Genomic DNA, 17,825 nt, shown 5'->3' on the forward strand with positions numbered 1-17,825 from the left:
GAATAATTGGGAATTGGGTTGAAATTAGGTTTATTAAGCTTAGGGTTAGAGTAATTAGGGGTTGGGTTATGGTAAATAATTGGGGTAAGGTCATCGTTGAGATGAGTCTATTGAGGTTGGGGTTAGAATAATTAGGGATTAGGTTATGGTTAAGATTAGGCTTATTGAGGTTGGGGTTGGAATAATTAGAAATGAGGTTATGGTTAAGATTAGGTTTATTGAGGTTGGGGTTAGAGTAATTAGGGATTAGGTGATGGTTAAGATTAGGTTTATTGAGGTTGGGGTTAGAGTAATTAGGGATTAGGTGATGGTTAAGATTAGGTTATGGTTAAGATTAGGTTTATTGAGGTTGGGGTTAGAGTAATTAGGGATTAGGTAATGGTTAAGATTAGGTTTATTGAGGTTGGGGTTAGAGTAATTAGGGATTAGGTTATGGTTAAGATTAGGCTTATTGAGGTTGGGGTTGGAATAATTAGGAATGAGGTTATGGTTAAGATTAGGTTTATTGAGGTTGGGGTTAGAGTAATTAGGGATTAGGTAATGGTTAAGATTAGGTTTATTGAGGTTGGGGTTAGAGTAATTAGGGATTAGGTAATGGTTAAGATTAGGTTTATTGAGGTTGGGGTTAGAATAATTAGGGATTAGGTAATGGTTAAGATTAGGTTTATTGAGGTTGGGGTTAGAATAATTAGGGATTAGGTTATGGTTAAAATTAAGGAAACGTGGAACATAAAGGACAAGAGAACTGTCTGCAGCTACATAAACAGGCCCTAATTCAAACTTGGATCGATTTCTCAGCTCCTAAAGCTTGCTACAGAGATGTAGCCATGATTGGTTACAAGGGTTACAAGCTGTGCAATTATGCAGAAAATGTGCCCTTTCATTTGGGTTTCTTAATTTCATGTGGGGTTAGATGCAGTTCCTAACCTAAACAGCAGGTGCCAGCTTTCAGTAAGTCTGGGGTTAGCTTGGGGTTAGATGCAGTTCCTAACCTAAACAGCAGGTGCCACCTTGCAGTAAGTCTGGGGTTAGCTTGGGGTTAGGCCTTGGATTGGGGGCGTGGTTAGGGTTTTGCTCATAGGTTAAGAGTTAAAACCAGAGGCGGCATTCAAATTAGTGGCATTGAAATGAGACGTATGCTAATCTTTGCTCTCCTATTGGCTGGAGGTAGCAGTATGCAAATGTCTGCTCTCCTATTGGCCGTATGCAAATGTTTGGAATCCCATTGGTTGAAACTCAAACATGTCCTTTTTGCTGGTTTGTAATGTCAATGATGTGTGTTGTATTGTACCACAGGGACTTTTATTTCCTTGGGGATCAGTAAAGCATCCATCAATCCATGTGTATGTCTAACTATTTGCCTACCTTTTATTTATTTATTTCAGCAGGACATGATCCGAGTCAGACTTGGAGCAGAAGATCCGTCCGTGGCCGAGGTGGGCAGCACACGACCCACACATCCACGAGACCACGAACCTATGACACACAACACACACACAAAAAAAAAAAAAAAAAACATATGATAAGCACAAAAATGCAATAATCGTTCAAGAACACGAATGGTAACCCCTGGTATCAGAATGAGATTCATGGGCCGAGTACGTGGACACACACACACACACACACACACACAGACACAGACACAGACACACACACACACACACACACACACACACACACACACAGGCAATTGGCAGTGTGTGTAATGTTAAAAAATAACAATAAAAAATAAAGGAACAGAACAGTAAAGTACCTGAATCGATTGAACAAGATGTGAACAGTTCGGTTGACATTCTTCTGACTTATCAGGTAGCCAAGGTTTGGTATTTTTTGGAATACGAGCTGTTGAAAAACCTGAAATCATACTAAGTGATGTGGCATGACTATTCCAAAAGATGGCAGCAGAGGATCAAAAATGAGCGGTGCCTTAGGATTCCGTCAAGCCGGGAAGTCGAGGCTTCCCAGCTTAAGAGAGAGTACGCACCGAATAGGCCCAATTTAACCCTAGTCTATTCATATGTCACTCATTAATTTGTTAATGTATACATATCATTAATTCATCAATAATTCATGATGCACTCACTATCAGTCGATGTATTAATTCATTGTTAATAAACTGGTAGTTAGGTGTTAGTATATGTTTAGTTATGTACACATGTTGTAAAGTGTTTACCGTCGTGTTCTCAGCGCGCTTGGCTCTTTAAACTTCTCTACGGTGTGTATTCTTGGTTTGCTTGTGGCAAAAAATATTACACAAACGTCCATATCCATACCCAAACATCCTCGAGGACTTCATGTTGACTGTGGCGCCCTCAGGTGTCCCTCTTGTGGTATAACCTTTTTTTCCTTATTCCTTTTTTATTTCATTAATATTACATAGGATATCGATTGATTTTGGGGGTTTCCATTTTAAATTATGTTTTAGGTCAATCAATTATATTGTATAATTTATGGTCAAGGTGGTTAAGGTAGGTCAGGGTTAGAAATATATCTATTGAGGTCGAAGTTGAATTAATTGTAGGTAGGGTGGGTTGTAGTCAGTCTAGTTTTAATCTAAATTGGGGTTAGGATGATGGGTGATTAGATTGCGGTTAAAATTCAGTTTATTTGGGGTCAGGGCTAGGATGATCAAAGATTAGGTTGTAGTAGAGCTTCAGTGTATTGAATTTAAAGTACTTGGAAATTGGGTTGAAGTTGTAATTAGGTTTATTAAGGTTAGAGTTGATATAATTATGGACTGAACTATAATTGAAATTTCATTTATTGTGATTGGGGACAGTGTAAATGAAGGTTAGGTTCTAGTTGGAAGGTTTATTAGGATTAGGGTTAGAATAATTGGGAGTTGGGTTATGGTTGAAATGGAGTTTATTGTGGTTGGGGTTGGAATAATTGGGAATTGGGTTGAAATTAGGTTTATTAAGCTTAGGGTTAGAGTAATTAGGGGTTGGGTTATGGTAAATAATTGGGGTAAGGTCATCGTTGAGATGAGTCTATTGAGGTTGGGGTTAGAGTAATTAGGGATTAGGTTATGGTTAAGATTAGGCTTATTGAGGTTGGGGTTGGAATAATTAGGAATGAGGTTATGGTTAAGATTAGGTTTATTGAGGTTGGGGTTAGAGTAATTAGGGATTAGGTGATGGTTAAGATTAGGTTTATTGAGGTTGGGGTTAGAGTAATTAGGGATTAGGTGATGGTTAAGATTAGGTTTATTGAGGTTGGGGTTAGAGTAATTAGGGATTAGGTTATGGTTAAGATTAGGCTTATTGAGGTTGGGGTTGGAATAATTAGGAATGAGGTTATGGTTAAGATTAGGTTTATTGAGGTTGGGGTTAGAGTAATTAGGGATTAGGTGATGGTTAAGATTAGGTTTATTGAGGTTGGGGTTAGAGTAATTAGGGATTAGGTGATGGTTAAGATTAAGGAAACGTGGAACATAAAGGACAAGAGAACTGTCTGCAGCTACATAAACAGGCCCTAATTCAAACTTGGATCGATTTCTCAGCTCCTAAAGCTTGCTACAGAGATGTAGCCATGATTGGTTACAAGGGTTACAAGCTGTGCAATTATGCAGAAAATGTGCCCTTTCATTTGGGTTTCTTAATTTCATGTGGGGTTAGATGCAGTTCCTAACCTAAACAGCAGGTGCCAGCTTTCAGTAAGTCTGGGGTTAGCTTGGGGTTAGATGCAGTTCCTAACCTAAACAGCAGGTGCCAGCTTTCAGTAAGTCTGGGGTTAGCTTGGGGTTAGATGCAGTTCCTAACCTAAACAGCAGGTGCCAGCTTTCAGTAAGTCTGGGGTTAGCTTGGGGTTAGATGCAGTTCCTAACCTAAACAGCAGGTGCCAGCTTTCAGTAAGTCTGGGGTTAGCTTGGGGTTAGATGCAGTTCCTAACCTAAACAGCAGGTGCCAGCTTTCAGTAAGTCTGGGGTTAGCTTGGGGTTAGGCCTTGGATTGGGGGCGTGGTCAGGGTTTTGCTCATAGGTTAAGAGTTAAAACCAGAGGCGGCATTCAAATTAGTGGCATTGAAATGAGACGTATGCTAATCTTTGCTCTCCTATTGGCTGGAGGTAGCAGTATGCAAATGTCTGCTCTCCTATTGGCCGTATGCAAATGTTTGGAATCCCATTGGTTGAAACTCAAACATGTCCTTTTTGCTGGTTTGTAATGTCAATGATGTGTGTTGTATTGTACCACAGGGACTTTTATTTCCTTGGGGATCAGTAAAGCATCCATCAATCCATGTGTATGTCTAACTATTTGCCTACCTTTTATTTATTTATTTCAGCAGGACATGATCCGAGTCAGACTTGGAGCAGAAGATCCGTCCGTGGCCGAGGTGGGCAGCACACGACCCACACATCCACGAGACCACGAACCTATGACACACAACACACACACAAAAAAAACAAAACAAAACATATGATAAGCACAAAAATGCAATAATCGTTCAAGAACACGAATGGTAACCCCTGGTATCAGAATGAGATTCATGGGCCGAGTACGTGGACACACACACACACACACACACACACAGACACAGACACAGACACACACACACACACACACACACACACACACACACACAGGCAATTGGCAGTGTGTGTAATGTTAAAAAATAACAATAAAAAATAAAGGAACAGAACAGTAAAGTACCTGAATCGATTGAACAAGATGTGAACAGTTCGGTTGACATTCTTCTGACTTATCAGGTAGCCAAGGTTTGGTATTTTTTGGAATACGAGCTGTTGAAAAACCTGAAATCATACTAAGTGATGTGGCATGACTATTCCAAAAGATGGCAGCAGAGGATCAAAAATGAGCGGTGCCTTAGGATTCCGTCAAGCCGGGAAGTCGAGGCTTCCCAGCTTAAGAGAGAGTACGCACCGAATAGGCCCAATTTAACCCTAGTCTATTCATATGTCACTCATTAATTTGTTAATGTATACATATCATTAATTCATCAATAATTCATGATGCACTCACTATCAGTCGATGTATTAATTCATTGTTAATAAACTGGTAGTTAGGTGTTAGTATATGTTTAGTTATGTACACATGTTGTAAAGTGTTTACCGTCGTGTTCTCAGCGCGCTTGGCTCTTTAAACTTCTCTACGGTGTGTATTCTTGGTTTGCTTGTGGCAAAAAATATTACACAAACGTCCATATCCATACCCAAACATCCTCGAGGACTTCATGTTGACTGTGGCGCCCTCAGGTGTCCCTCTTGTGGTATAACCTTTTTTTCCTTATTCCTTTTTTATTTCATTAATATTACATAGGATATCGATTGATTTTGGGGGTTTCCATTTTAAATTATGTTTTAGGTCAATCAATTATATTGTATAATTTATGGTCAAGGTGGTTAAGGTAGGTCAGGGTTAGAAATATATCTATTGAGGTCGAAGTTGAATTAATTGTAGGTAGGGTGGGTTGTAGTCAGTCTAGTTTTAATCTAAATTGGGGTTAGGATGATGGGTGATTAGATTGCGGTTAAAATTCAGTTTATTTGGGGTCAGGGCTAGGATGATCAAAGATTAGGTTGTAGTAGAGCTTCAGTGTATTGAATTTAAAGTACTTGGAAATTGGGTTGAAGTTGTAATTAGGTTTATTAAGGTTAGAGTTGATATAATTATGGACTGAACTATAATTGAAATTTCATTTATTGTGATTGGGGACAGTGTAAATGAAGGTTAGGTTCTAGTTGGAAGGTTTATTAGGATTAGGGTTAGAATAATTGGGAGTTGGGTTATGGTTGAAATGGAGTTTATTGTGGTTGGGGTTGGAATAATTGGGAATTGGGTTGAAATTAGGTTTATTAAGCTTAGGGTTAGAGTAATTAGGGGTTGGGTTATGGTAAATAATTGGGGTAAGGTCATCGTTGAGATGAGTCTATTGAGGTTGGGGTTAGAGTAATTAGGGATTAGGTTATGGTTAAGATTAGGCTTATTGAGGTTGGGGTTGGAATAATTAGGAATGAGGTTATGGTTAAGATTAGGTTTATTGAGGTTGGGGTTAGAGTAATTAGGGATTAGGTGATGGTTAAGATTAGGTTTATTGAGGTTGGGGTTAGAGTAATTAGGGATTAGGTGATGGTTAAGATTAGGTTTATTGAGGTTGGGGTTAGAGTAATTAGGGATTAGGTTATGGTTAAGATTAGGCTTATTGAGGTTGGGGTTGGAATAATTAGGAATGAGGTTATGGTTAAGATTAGGTTTATTGAGGTTGGGGTTAGAGTAATTAGGGATTAGGTGATGGTTAAGATTAGGTTTATTGAGGTTGGGGTTAGAGTAATTAGGGATTAGGTGATGGTTAAGATTAAGGAAACGTGGAACATAAAGGACAAGAGAACTGTCTGCAGCTACATAAACAGGCCCTAATTCAAACTTGGATCGATTTCTCAGCTCCTAAAGCTTGCTACAGAGATGTAGCCATGATTGGTTACAAGGGTTACAAGCTGTGCAATTATGCAGAAAATGTGCCCTTTCATTTGGGTTTCTTAATTTCATGTGGGGTTAGATGCAGTTCCTAACCTAAACAGCAGGTGCCAGCTTTCAGTAAGTCTGGGGTTAGCTTGGGGTTAGATGCAGTTCCTAACCTAAACAGCAGGTGCCAGCTTTCAGTAAGTCTGGGGTTAGCTTGGGGTTAGATGCAGTTCCTAACCTAAACAGCAGGTGCCAGCTTTCAGTAAGTCTGGGGTTAGCTTGGGGTTAGATGCAGTTCCTAACCTAAACAGCAGGTGCCAGCTTTCAGTAAGTCTGGGGTTAGCTTGGGGTTAGATGCAGTTCCTAACCTAAACAGCAGGTGCCAGCTTTCAGTAAGTCTGGGGTTAGCTTGGGGTTAGGCCTTGGATTGGGGGCGTGGTTAGGGTTTTGCTCATAGGTTAAGAGTTAAAACCAGAGGCGGCATTCAAATTAGTGGCATTGAAATGAGACGTATGCTAATCTTTGCTCTCCTATTGGCTGGAGGTAGCAGTATGCAAATGTCTGCTCTCCTATTGGCCGTATGCAAATGTTTGGAATCCCATTGGTTGAAACTCAAACATGTCCTTTTTGCTGGTTTGTAATGTCAATGATGTGTGTTGTATTGTACCACAGGGACTTTTATTTCCTTGGGGATCAGTAAAGCATCCATCAATCCATGTGTATGTCTAACTATTTGCCTACCTTTTATTTATTTATTTCAGCAGGACATGATCCGAGTCAGACTTGGAGCAGAAGATCCGTCCGTGGCCGAGGTGGGCAGCACACGACCCACACATCCACGAGACCACGAACCTATGACACACAACACACACACAAAAAAAACAAAACAAAACATATGATAAGCACAAAAATGCAATAATCGTTCAAGAACACGAATGGTAACCCCTGGTATCAGAATGAGATTCATGGGCCGAGTACGTGGACACACACACACACACACACACACAGACACAGACACAGACACAGACACACACACACACACACACACACACACACACACACAGGCAATTGGCAGTGTGTGTAATGTTAAAAAATAACAATAAAAAATAAAGGAACAGAACAGTAAAGTACCTGAATCGATTGAACAAGATGTGAACAGTTCGGTTGACATTCTTCTGACTTATCAGGTAGCCAAGGTTTGGTATTTTTTGGAATACGAGCTGTTGAAAAACCTGAAATCATACTAAGTGATGTGGCATGACTATTCCAAAAGATGGCAGCAGAGGATCAAAAATGAGCGGTGCCTTAGGATTCCGTCAAGCCGGGAAGTCGAGGCTTCCCAGCTTAAGAGAGAGTACGCACCGAATAGGCCCAATTTAACCCTAGTCTATTCATATGTCACTCATTAATTTGTTAATGTATACATATCATTAATTCATCAATAATTCATGATGCACTCACTATCAGTCGATGTATTAATTCATTGTTAATAAACTGGTAGTTAGGTGTTAGTATATGTTTAGTTATGTACACATGTTGTAAAGTGTTTACCGTCGTGTTCTCAGCGCGCTTGGCTCTTTAAACTTCTCTACGGTGTGTATTCTTGGTTTGCTTGTGGCAAAAAATATTACACAAACGTCCATATCCATACCCAAACATCCTCGAGGACTTCATGTTGACTGTGGCGCCCTCAGGTGTCCCTCTTGTGGTATAACCTTTTTTTCCTTATTCCTTTTTTATTTCATTAATATTACATAGGATATCGATTGATTTTGGGGGTTTCCATTTTAAATTATGTTTTAGGTCAATCAATTATATTGTATAATTTATGGTCAAGGTGGTTAAGGTAGGTCAGGGTTAGAAATATATCTATTGAGGTCGAAGTTGAATTAATTGTAGGTAGGGTGGGTTGTAGTCAGTCTAGTTTTAATCTAAATTGGGGTTAGGATGATGGGTGATTAGATTGCGGTTAAAATTCAGTTTATTTGGGGTCAGGGCTAGGATGATCAAAGATTAGGTTGTAGTAGAGCTTCAGTGTATTGAATTTAAAGTACTTGGAAATTGGGTTGAAGTTGTAATTAGGTTTATTAAGGTTAGAGTTGATATAATTATGGACTGAACTATAATTGAAATTTCATTTATTGTGATTGGGGACAGTGTAAATGAAGGTTAGGTTCTAGTTGGAAGGTTTATTAGGATTAGGGTTAGAATAATTGGGAGTTGGGTTATGGTTGAAATGGAGTTTATTGTGGTTGGGGTTGGAATAATTGGGAATTGGGTTGAAATTAGGTTTATTAAGCTTAGGGTTAGAGTAATTAGGGGTTGGGTTATGGTAAATAATTGGGGTAAGGTCATCGTTGAGATGAGTCTATTGAGGTTGGGGTTAGAGTAATTAGGGATTAGGTTATGGTTAAGATTAGGCTTATTGAGGTTGGGGTTGGAATAATTAGGAATGAGGTTATGGTTAAGATTAGGTTTATTGAGGTTGGGGTTAGAGTAATTAGGGATTAGGTGATGGTTAAGATTAGGTTTATTGAGGTTGGGGTTAGAGTAATTAGGGATTAGGTGATGGTTAAGATTAGGTTTATTGAGGTTGGGGTTAGAGTAATTAGGGATTAGGTTATGGTTAAGATTAGGCTTATTGAGGTTGGGGTTGGAATAATTAGGAATGAGGTTATGGTTAAGATTAGGTTTATTGAGGTTGGGGTTAGAGTAATTAGGGATTAGGTGATGGTTAAGATTAGGTTTATTGAGGTTGGGGTTAGAGTAATTAGGGATTAGGTGATGGTTAAGATTAAGGAAACGTGGAACATAAAGGACAAGAGAACTGTCTGCAGCTACATAAACAGGCCCTAATTCAAACTTGGATCGATTTCTCAGCTCCTAAAGCTTGCTACAGAGATGTAGCCATGATTGGTTACAAGGGTTACAAGCTGTGCAATTATGCAGAAAATGTGCCCTTTCATTTGGGTTTCTTAATTTCATGTGGGGTTAGATGCAGTTCCTAACCTAAACAGCAGGTGCCAGCTTTCAGTAAGTCTGGGGTTAGCTTGGGGTTAGATGCAGTTCCTAACCTAAACAGCAGGTGCCAGCTTTCAGTAAGTCTGGGGTTAGCTTGGGGTTAGATGCAGTTCCTAACCTAAACAGCAGGTGCCAGCTTTCAGTAAGTCTGGGGTTAGCTTGGGGTTAGATGCAGTTCCTAACCTAAACAGCAGGTGCCAGCTTTCAGTAAGTCTGGGGTTAGCTTGGGGTTAGATGCAGTTCCTAACCTAAACAGCAGGTGCCAGCTTTCAGTAAGTCTGGGGTTAGCTTGGGGTTAGGCCTTGGATTGGGGGCGTGGTTAGGGTTTTGCTCATAGGGTTAAGAGTTAAAACCAGAGGCGGCATTCAAATTAGTGGCATTGAAATGAGACGTATGCTAATCTTTGCTCTCCTATTGGCTGGAGGTAGCAGTATGCAAATGTCTGCTCTCCTATTGGCCGTATGCAAATGTTTGGAATCCCATTGGTTGAAACTCAAACATGTCCTTTTTGCTGGTTTGTAATGTCAATGATGTGTGTTGTATTGTACCACAGGGACTTTTATTTCCTTGGGGATCAGTAAAGCATCCATCAATCCATGTGTATGTCTAACTATTTGCCTACCTTTTATTTATTTATTTCAGCAGGACATGATCCGAGTCAGACTTGGAGCAGAAGATCCGTCCGTGGCCGAGGTGGGCAGCACACGACCCACACATCCACGAGACCACGAACCTATGACACACAACACACACACAAAAAAAACAAAACAAAACATATGATAAGCACAAAAATGCAATAATCGTTCAAGAACACGAATGGTAACCCCTGGTATCAGAATGAGATTCATGGGCCGAGTACGTGGACACACACACACACACACACACACACAGACACAGACACAGACACACACACACACACACACACACACACACACACACACACACACACACACAGGCAATTGGCAGTGTGTGTAATGTTAAAAAATAACAATAAAAAATAAAGGAACAGAACAGTAAAGTACCTGAATCGATTGAACAAGATGTGAACAGTTCGGTTGACATTCTTCTGACTTATCAGGTAGCCAAGGTTTGGTATTTTTTGGAATACGAGCTGTTGAAAAACCTGAAATCATACTAAGTGATGTGGCATGACTATTCCAAAAGATGGCAGCAGAGGATCAAAAATGAGCGGTGCCTTAGGATTCCGTCAAGCCGGGAAGTCGAGGCTTCCCAGCTTAAGAGAGAGTACGCACCGAATAGGCCCAATTTAACCCTAGTCTATTCATATGTCACTCATTAATTTGTTAATGTATACATATCATTAATTCATCAATAATTCATGATGCACTCACTATCAGTCGATGTATTAATTCATTGTTAATAAACTGGTAGTTAGGTGTTAGTATATGTTTAGTTATGTACACATGTTGTAAAGTGTTTACCGTCGTGTTCTCAGCGCGCTTGGCTCTTTAAACTTCTCTACGGTGTGTATTCTTGGTTTGCTTGTGGCAAAAAATATTACACAAACGTCCATATCCATACCCAAACATCCTCGAGGACTTCATGTTGACTGTGGCGCCCTCAGGTGTCCCTCTTGTGGTATAACCTTTTTTTCCTTATTCCTTTTTTATTTCATTAATATTACATAGGATATCGATTTATTTTGGGGGTTTCCATTTTAAATTATGTTTTAGGTCAATCAATTATATTGTATAATTTATGGTCAAGGTGGTTAAGGTAGGTCAGGGTTAGAAATATATCTATTGAGGTCGAAGTTGAATTAATTGTAGGTAGGGTGGGTTGTAGTCAGTCTAGTTTTAATCTAAATTGGGGTTAGGATGATGGGTGATTAGATTGCGGTTAAAATTCAGTTTATTTGGGGTCAGGGCTAGGATGATCAAAGATTAGGTTGTAGTAGAGCTTCAGTGTATTGAATTTAAAGTACTTGGAAATTGGGTTGAAGTTGTAATTAGGTTTATTAAGGTTAGAGTTGATATAATTATGGACTGAACTATAATTGAAATTTCATTTATTGTGATTGGGGACAGTGTAAATGAAGGTTAGGTTCTAGTTGGAAGGTTTATTAGGATTAGGGTTAGAATAATTGGGAGTTGGGTTATGGTTGAAATGGAGTTTATTGTGGTTGGGGTTGGAATAATTGGGAATTGGGTTGAAATTAGGTTTATTAAGCTTAGGGTTAGAGTAATTAGGGGTTGGGTTATGGTAAATAATTGGGGTAAGGTCATCGTTGAGATGAGTCTATTGAGGTTGGGGTTAGAGTAATTAGGGATTAGGTTATGGTTAAGATTAGGCTTATTGAGGTTGGGGTTGGAATAATTAGGAATGAGGTTATGGTTAAGATTAGGTTTATTGAGGTTGGGGTTAGAGTAATTAGGGATTAGGTGATGGTTAAGATTAGGTTTATTGAGGTTGGGGTTAGAGTAATTAGGGATTAGGTGATGGTTAAGATTAGGTTTATTGAGGTTGGGGTTAGAGTAATTAGGGATTAGGTTATGGTTAAGATTAGGCTTATTGAGGTTGGGGTTGGAATAATTAGGAATGAGGTTATGGTTAAGATTAGGTTTATTGAGGTTGGGGTTAGAGTAATTAGGGATTAGGTGATGGTTAAGATTAGGTTTATTGAGGTTGGGGTTAGAGTAATTAGGGATTAGGTGATGGTTAAGATTAAGGAAACGTGGAACATAAAGGACAAGAGAACTGTCTGCAGCTACATAAACAGGCCCTAATTCAAACTTGGATCGATTTCTCAGCTCCTAAAGCTTGCTACAGAGATGTAGCCATGATTGGTTACAAGGGTTACAAGCTGTGCAATTATGCAGAAAATGTGCCCTTTCATTTGGGTTTCTTAATTTCATGTGGGGTTAGATGCAGTTCCTAACCTAAACAGCAGGTGCCAGCTTTCAGTAAGTCTGGGGTTAGCTTGGGGTTAGATGCAGTTCCTAACCTAAACAGCAGGTGCCAGCTTTCAGTAAGTCTGGGGTTAGCTTGGGGTTAGATGCAGTTCCTAACCTAAACAGCAGGTGCCAGCTTTCAGTAAGTCTGGGGTTAGCTTGGGGTTAGATGCAGTTCCTAACCTAAACAGCAGGTGCCAGCTTTCAGTAAGTCTGGGGTTAGCTTGGGGTTAGATGCAGTTCCTAACCTAAACAGCAGGTGCCAGCTTTCAGTAAGTCTGGGGTTAGCTTGGGGTTAGGCCTTGGATTGGGGGCGTGGTTAGGGTTTTGCTCATAGGGTTAAGAGTTAAAACCAGAGGCGGCATTCAAATTAGTGGCATTGAAATGAGACGTATGCTAATCTTTGCTCTCCTATTGGCTGGAGGTAGCAGTATGCAAATGTCTGCTCTCCTATTGGCCGTATGCAAATGTTTGGAATCCCATTGGTTGAAACTCAAACATGTCCTTTTTGCTGGTTTGTAATGTCAATGATGTGTGTTGTATTGTACCACAGGGACTTTTATTTCCTTGGGGATCAGTAAAGCATCCATCAATCCATGTGTATGTCTAACTATTTGCCTACCTTTTATTTATTTATTTCAGCAGGACATGATCCGAGTCAGACTTGGAGCAGAAGATCCGTCCGTGGCCGAGGTGGGCAGCACACGACCCACACATCCACGAGACCACGAACCTATGACACACAACACACACACAAAAAAAACAAAACAAAACATATGATAAGCACAAAAATGCAATAATCGTTCAAGAACACGAATGGTAACCCCTGGTATCAGAATGAGATTCATGGGCCGAGTACGTGGACACACACACACACACACACACACACAGACACAGACACAGACACACACACACACACACACACACACACACACACACACACACACACACAGGCAATTGGCAGTGTGTGTAATGTTAAAAAATAACAATAAAAAATAAAGGAACAGAACAGTAAAGTACCTGAATCGATTGAACAAGATGTGAACAGTTCGGTTGACATTCTTCTGACTTATCAGGTAGCCAAGGTTTGGTATTTTTTGGAATACGAGCTGTTGAAAAACCTGAAATCATACTAAGTGATGTGGCATGACTATTCCAAAAGATGGCAGCAGAGGATCAAAAATGAGCGGTGCCTTAGGATTCCGTCAAGCCGGGAAGTCGAGGCTTCCCAGCTTAAGAGAGAGTACGCACCGAATAGGCCCAATTTAACCCTAGTCTATTCATATGTCACTCATTAATTTGTTAATGTATACATATCATTAATTCATCAATAATTCATGATGCACTCACTATCAGTCGATGTATTAATTCATTGTTAATAAACTGGTAGTTAGGTGTTAGTATATGTTTAGTTATGTACACATGTTGTAAAGTGTTTACCGTCGTGTTCTCAGCGCGCTTGGCTCTTTAAACTTCTCTACGGTGTGTATTCTTGGTTTGCTTGTGGCAAAAAATATTACACAAACGTCCATATCCATACCCAAACATCCTCGAGGACTTCATGTTGACTGTGGCGCCCTCAGGTGTCCCTCTTGTGGTATAACCTTTTTTTCCTTATTCCTTTTTTATTTCATTAATATTACATAGGATATCGATTTATTTTGGGGGTTTCCATTTTAAATTATGTTTTAGGTCAATCAATTATATTGTATAATTTATGGTCAAGGTGGTTAAGGTAGGTCAGGGTTAGAAATATATCTATTGAGGTCGAAGTTGAATTAATTGTAGGTAGGGTGGGTTGTAGTCAGTCTAGTTTTAATCTAAATTGGGGTTAGGATGATGGGTGATTAGATTGCGGTTAAAATTCAGTTTATTTGGGGTCAGGGCTAGGATGATCAAAGATTAGGTTGTAGTAGAGCTTCAGTGTATTGAATTTAAAGTACTTGGAAATTGGGTTGAAGTTGTAATTAGGTTTATTAAGGTTAGAGTTGATATAATTATGGACTGAACTATAATTGAAATTTCATTTATTGTGATTGGGGACAGTGTAAATGAAGGTTAGGTTCTAGTTGGAAGGTTTATTAGGATTAGGGTTAGAATAATTGGGAGTTGGGTTATGGTTGAAATGGAGTTTATTGTGGTTGGGGTTGGAATAATTGGGAATTGGGTTGAAATTAGGTTTATTAAGCTTAGGGTTAGAGTAATTAGGGGTTGGGTTATGGTAAATAATTGGGGTAAGGTCATCGTTGAGATGAGTCTATTGAGGTTGGGGTTAGAGTAATTAGGGATTAGGTTATGGTTAAGATTAGGCTTATTGAGGTTGGGGTTGGAATAATTAGGAATGAGGTTATGGTTAAGATTAGGTTTATTGAGGTTGGGGTTAGAGTAATTAGGGATTAGGTGATGGTTAAGATTAGGTTTATTGAGGTTGGGGTTAGAGTAATTAGGGATTAGGTGATGGTTAAGATTAGGTTTATTGAGGTTGGGGTTAGAGTAATTAGGGATTAGGTTATGGTTAAGATTAGGCTTATTGAGGTTGGGGTTGGAATAATTAGGAATGAGGTTATGGTTAAGATTAGGTTTATTGAGGTTGGGGTTAGAGTAATTAGGGATTAGGTGATGGTTAAGATTAGGTTTATTGAGGTTGGGGTTAGAGTAATTAGGGATTAGGTGATGGTTAAGATTAAGGAAACGTGGAACATAAAGGACAAGAGAACTGTCTGCAGCTACATAAACAGGCCCTAATTCAAACTTGGATCGATTTCTCAGCTCCTAAAGCTTGCTACAGAGATGTAGCCATGATTGGTTACAAGGGTTACAAGCTGTGCAATTATGCAGAAAATGTGCCCTTTCATTTGGGTTTCTTAATTTCATGTGGGGTTAGATGCAGTTCCTAACCTAAACAGCAGGTGCCAGCTTTCAGTAAGTCTGGGGTTAGCTTGGGGTTAGATGCAGTTCCTAACCTAAACAGCAGGTGCCAGCTTTCAGTAAGTCTGGGGTTAGCTTGGGGTTAGATGCAGTTCCTAACCTAAACAGCAGGTGCCAGCTTTCAGTAAGTCTGGGGTTAGCTTGGGGTTAGATGCAGTTCCTAACCTAAACAGCAGGTGCCAGCTTTCAGTAAGTCTGGGGTTAGCTTGGGGTTAGATGCAGTTCCTAACCTAAACAGCAGGTGCCAGCTTTCAGTAAGTCTGGGGTTAGCTTGGGGTTAGGCCTTGGATTGGGGGCGTGGTTAGGGTTTTGCTCATAGGTTAAGAGTTAAAACCAGAGGCGGCATTCAAATTAGTGGCATTGAAATGAGACGTATGCTAATCTTTGCTCTCCTATTGGCTGGAGGTAGCAGTATGCAAATGTCTGCTCTCCTATTGGCCGTATGCAAATGTTTGGAATCCCATTGGTTGAAACTCAAACATGTCCTTTTTGCTGGTTTGTAATGTCAATGATGTGTGTTGTATTGTACCACAGGGACTTTTATTTCCTTGGGGATCAGTAAAGCATCCATCAATCCATGTGTATGTCTAACTATTTGCCTACCTTTTATTTATTTATTTCAGCAGGACATGATCCGAGTCAGACTTGGAGCAGAAGATCCGTCCGTGGCCGAGGTGGGCAGCACACGACCCACACATCCACGAGACCACGAACCTATGACACACAACACACACACAAAAAAAACAAAACAAAACATATGATAAGCACAAAAATGCAATAATCGTTCAAGAACACGAATGGTAACCCCTGGTATCAGAATGAGATTCATGGGCCGAGTACGTGGACACACACACACACACACACACACACAGACACAGACACAGACACACACACACACACACACACACACACACACACACACACACACAGGCAATTGGCAGTGTGTGTAATGTTAAAAAATAACAATAAAAAATAAAGGAACAGAACAGTAAAGTACCTGAATCGATTGAACAAGATGTGAACAGTTCGGTTGACATTCTTCTGACTTATCAGGTAGCCAAGGTTTGGTATTTTTTGGAATACGAGCTGTTGAAAAACCTGAAATCATACTAAGTGATGTGGCATGACTATTCCAAAAGATGGCAGCAGAGGATCAAAAATGAGCGGTGCCTTAGGATTCCGTCAAGCCGGGAAGTCGAGGCTTCCCAGCTTAAGAGAGAGTACGCACCGAATAGGCCCAATTTAACCCTAGTCTATTCATATGTCACTCATTAATTTGTTAATGTATACATATCATTAATTCATCAATAATTCATGATGCACTCACTATCAGTCGATGTATTAATTCATTGTTAATAAACTGGTAGTTAGGTGTTAGTATATGTTTAGTTATGTACACATGTTGTAAAGTGTTTACCGTCGTGTTCTCAGCGCGCTTGGCTCTTTAAACTTCTCTACGGTGTGTATTCTTGGTTTGCTTGTGGCAAAAAATATTACACAAACGTCCATATCCATACCCAAACATCCTCGAGGACTTCATGTTGACTGTGGCGCCCTCAGGTGTCCCTCTTGTGGTATAACCTTTTTTTCCTTATTCCTTTTTTATTTCATTAATATTACATAGGATATCGATTTATTTTGGGGGTTTCCATTTTAAATTATGTTTTAGGTCAATCAATTATATTGTATAATTTATGGTCAAGGTGGTTAAGGTAGGTCAGGGTTAGAAATATATCTATTGAGGTCGAAGTTGAATTAATTGTAGGTAGGGTGGGTTGTAGTCAGTCTAGTTTTAATCTAAATTGGGGTTAGGATGATGGGTGATTAGATTGCGGTTAAAATTCAGTTTATTTGGGGTCAGGGCTAGGATGATCAAAGATTAGGTTGTAGTAGAGCTTCAGTGTATTGAATTTAAAGTACTTGGAAATTGGGTTGAAGTTGTAATTAGGTTTATTAAGGTTAGAGTTGATATAATTATGGACTGAACTATAATTGAAATTTCATTTATTGTGATTGGGGACAGTGTAAATGAAGGTTAGGTTCTAGTTGGAAGGTTTATTAGGATTAGGGTTAGAATAATTGGGAGTTGGGTTATGGTTGAAATGGAGTTTATTGTGGTTGGGGTTGGAATAATTGGGAATTGGGTTGAAATTAGGTTTATTAAGCTTAGGGTTAGAGTAATTAGGGGTTGGGTTATGGTAAATAATTGGGGTAAGGTCATCGTTGAGATGAGTCTATTGAGGTTGGGGTTAGAGTAATTAGGGATTAGGTTATGGTTAAGATTAGGCTTATTGAGGTTGGGGTTGGAATAATTAGGAATGAGGTTATGGTTAAGATTAGGTTTATTGAGGTTGGGGTTAGAGTAATTAGGGATTAGGTGATGGTTAAGATTAGGTTTATTGAGGTTGGGGTTAGAGTAATTAGGGATTAGGTGATGGTTAAGATTAGGTTTATTGAGGTTGGGGTTAGAGTAATTAGGGATTAGGTTATGGTTAAGATTAGGCTTATTGAGGTTGGGGTTGGAATAATTAGGAATGAGGTT

Source organism: Trichomycterus rosablanca, unplaced genomic scaffold, assembly GCF_030014385.1.
Source record: "Trichomycterus rosablanca isolate fTriRos1 unplaced genomic scaffold, fTriRos1.hap1 scaffold_157, whole genome shotgun sequence".
Taxonomy (NCBI): Eukaryota; Metazoa; Chordata; class Actinopteri; order Siluriformes; family Trichomycteridae; genus Trichomycterus; species Trichomycterus rosablanca.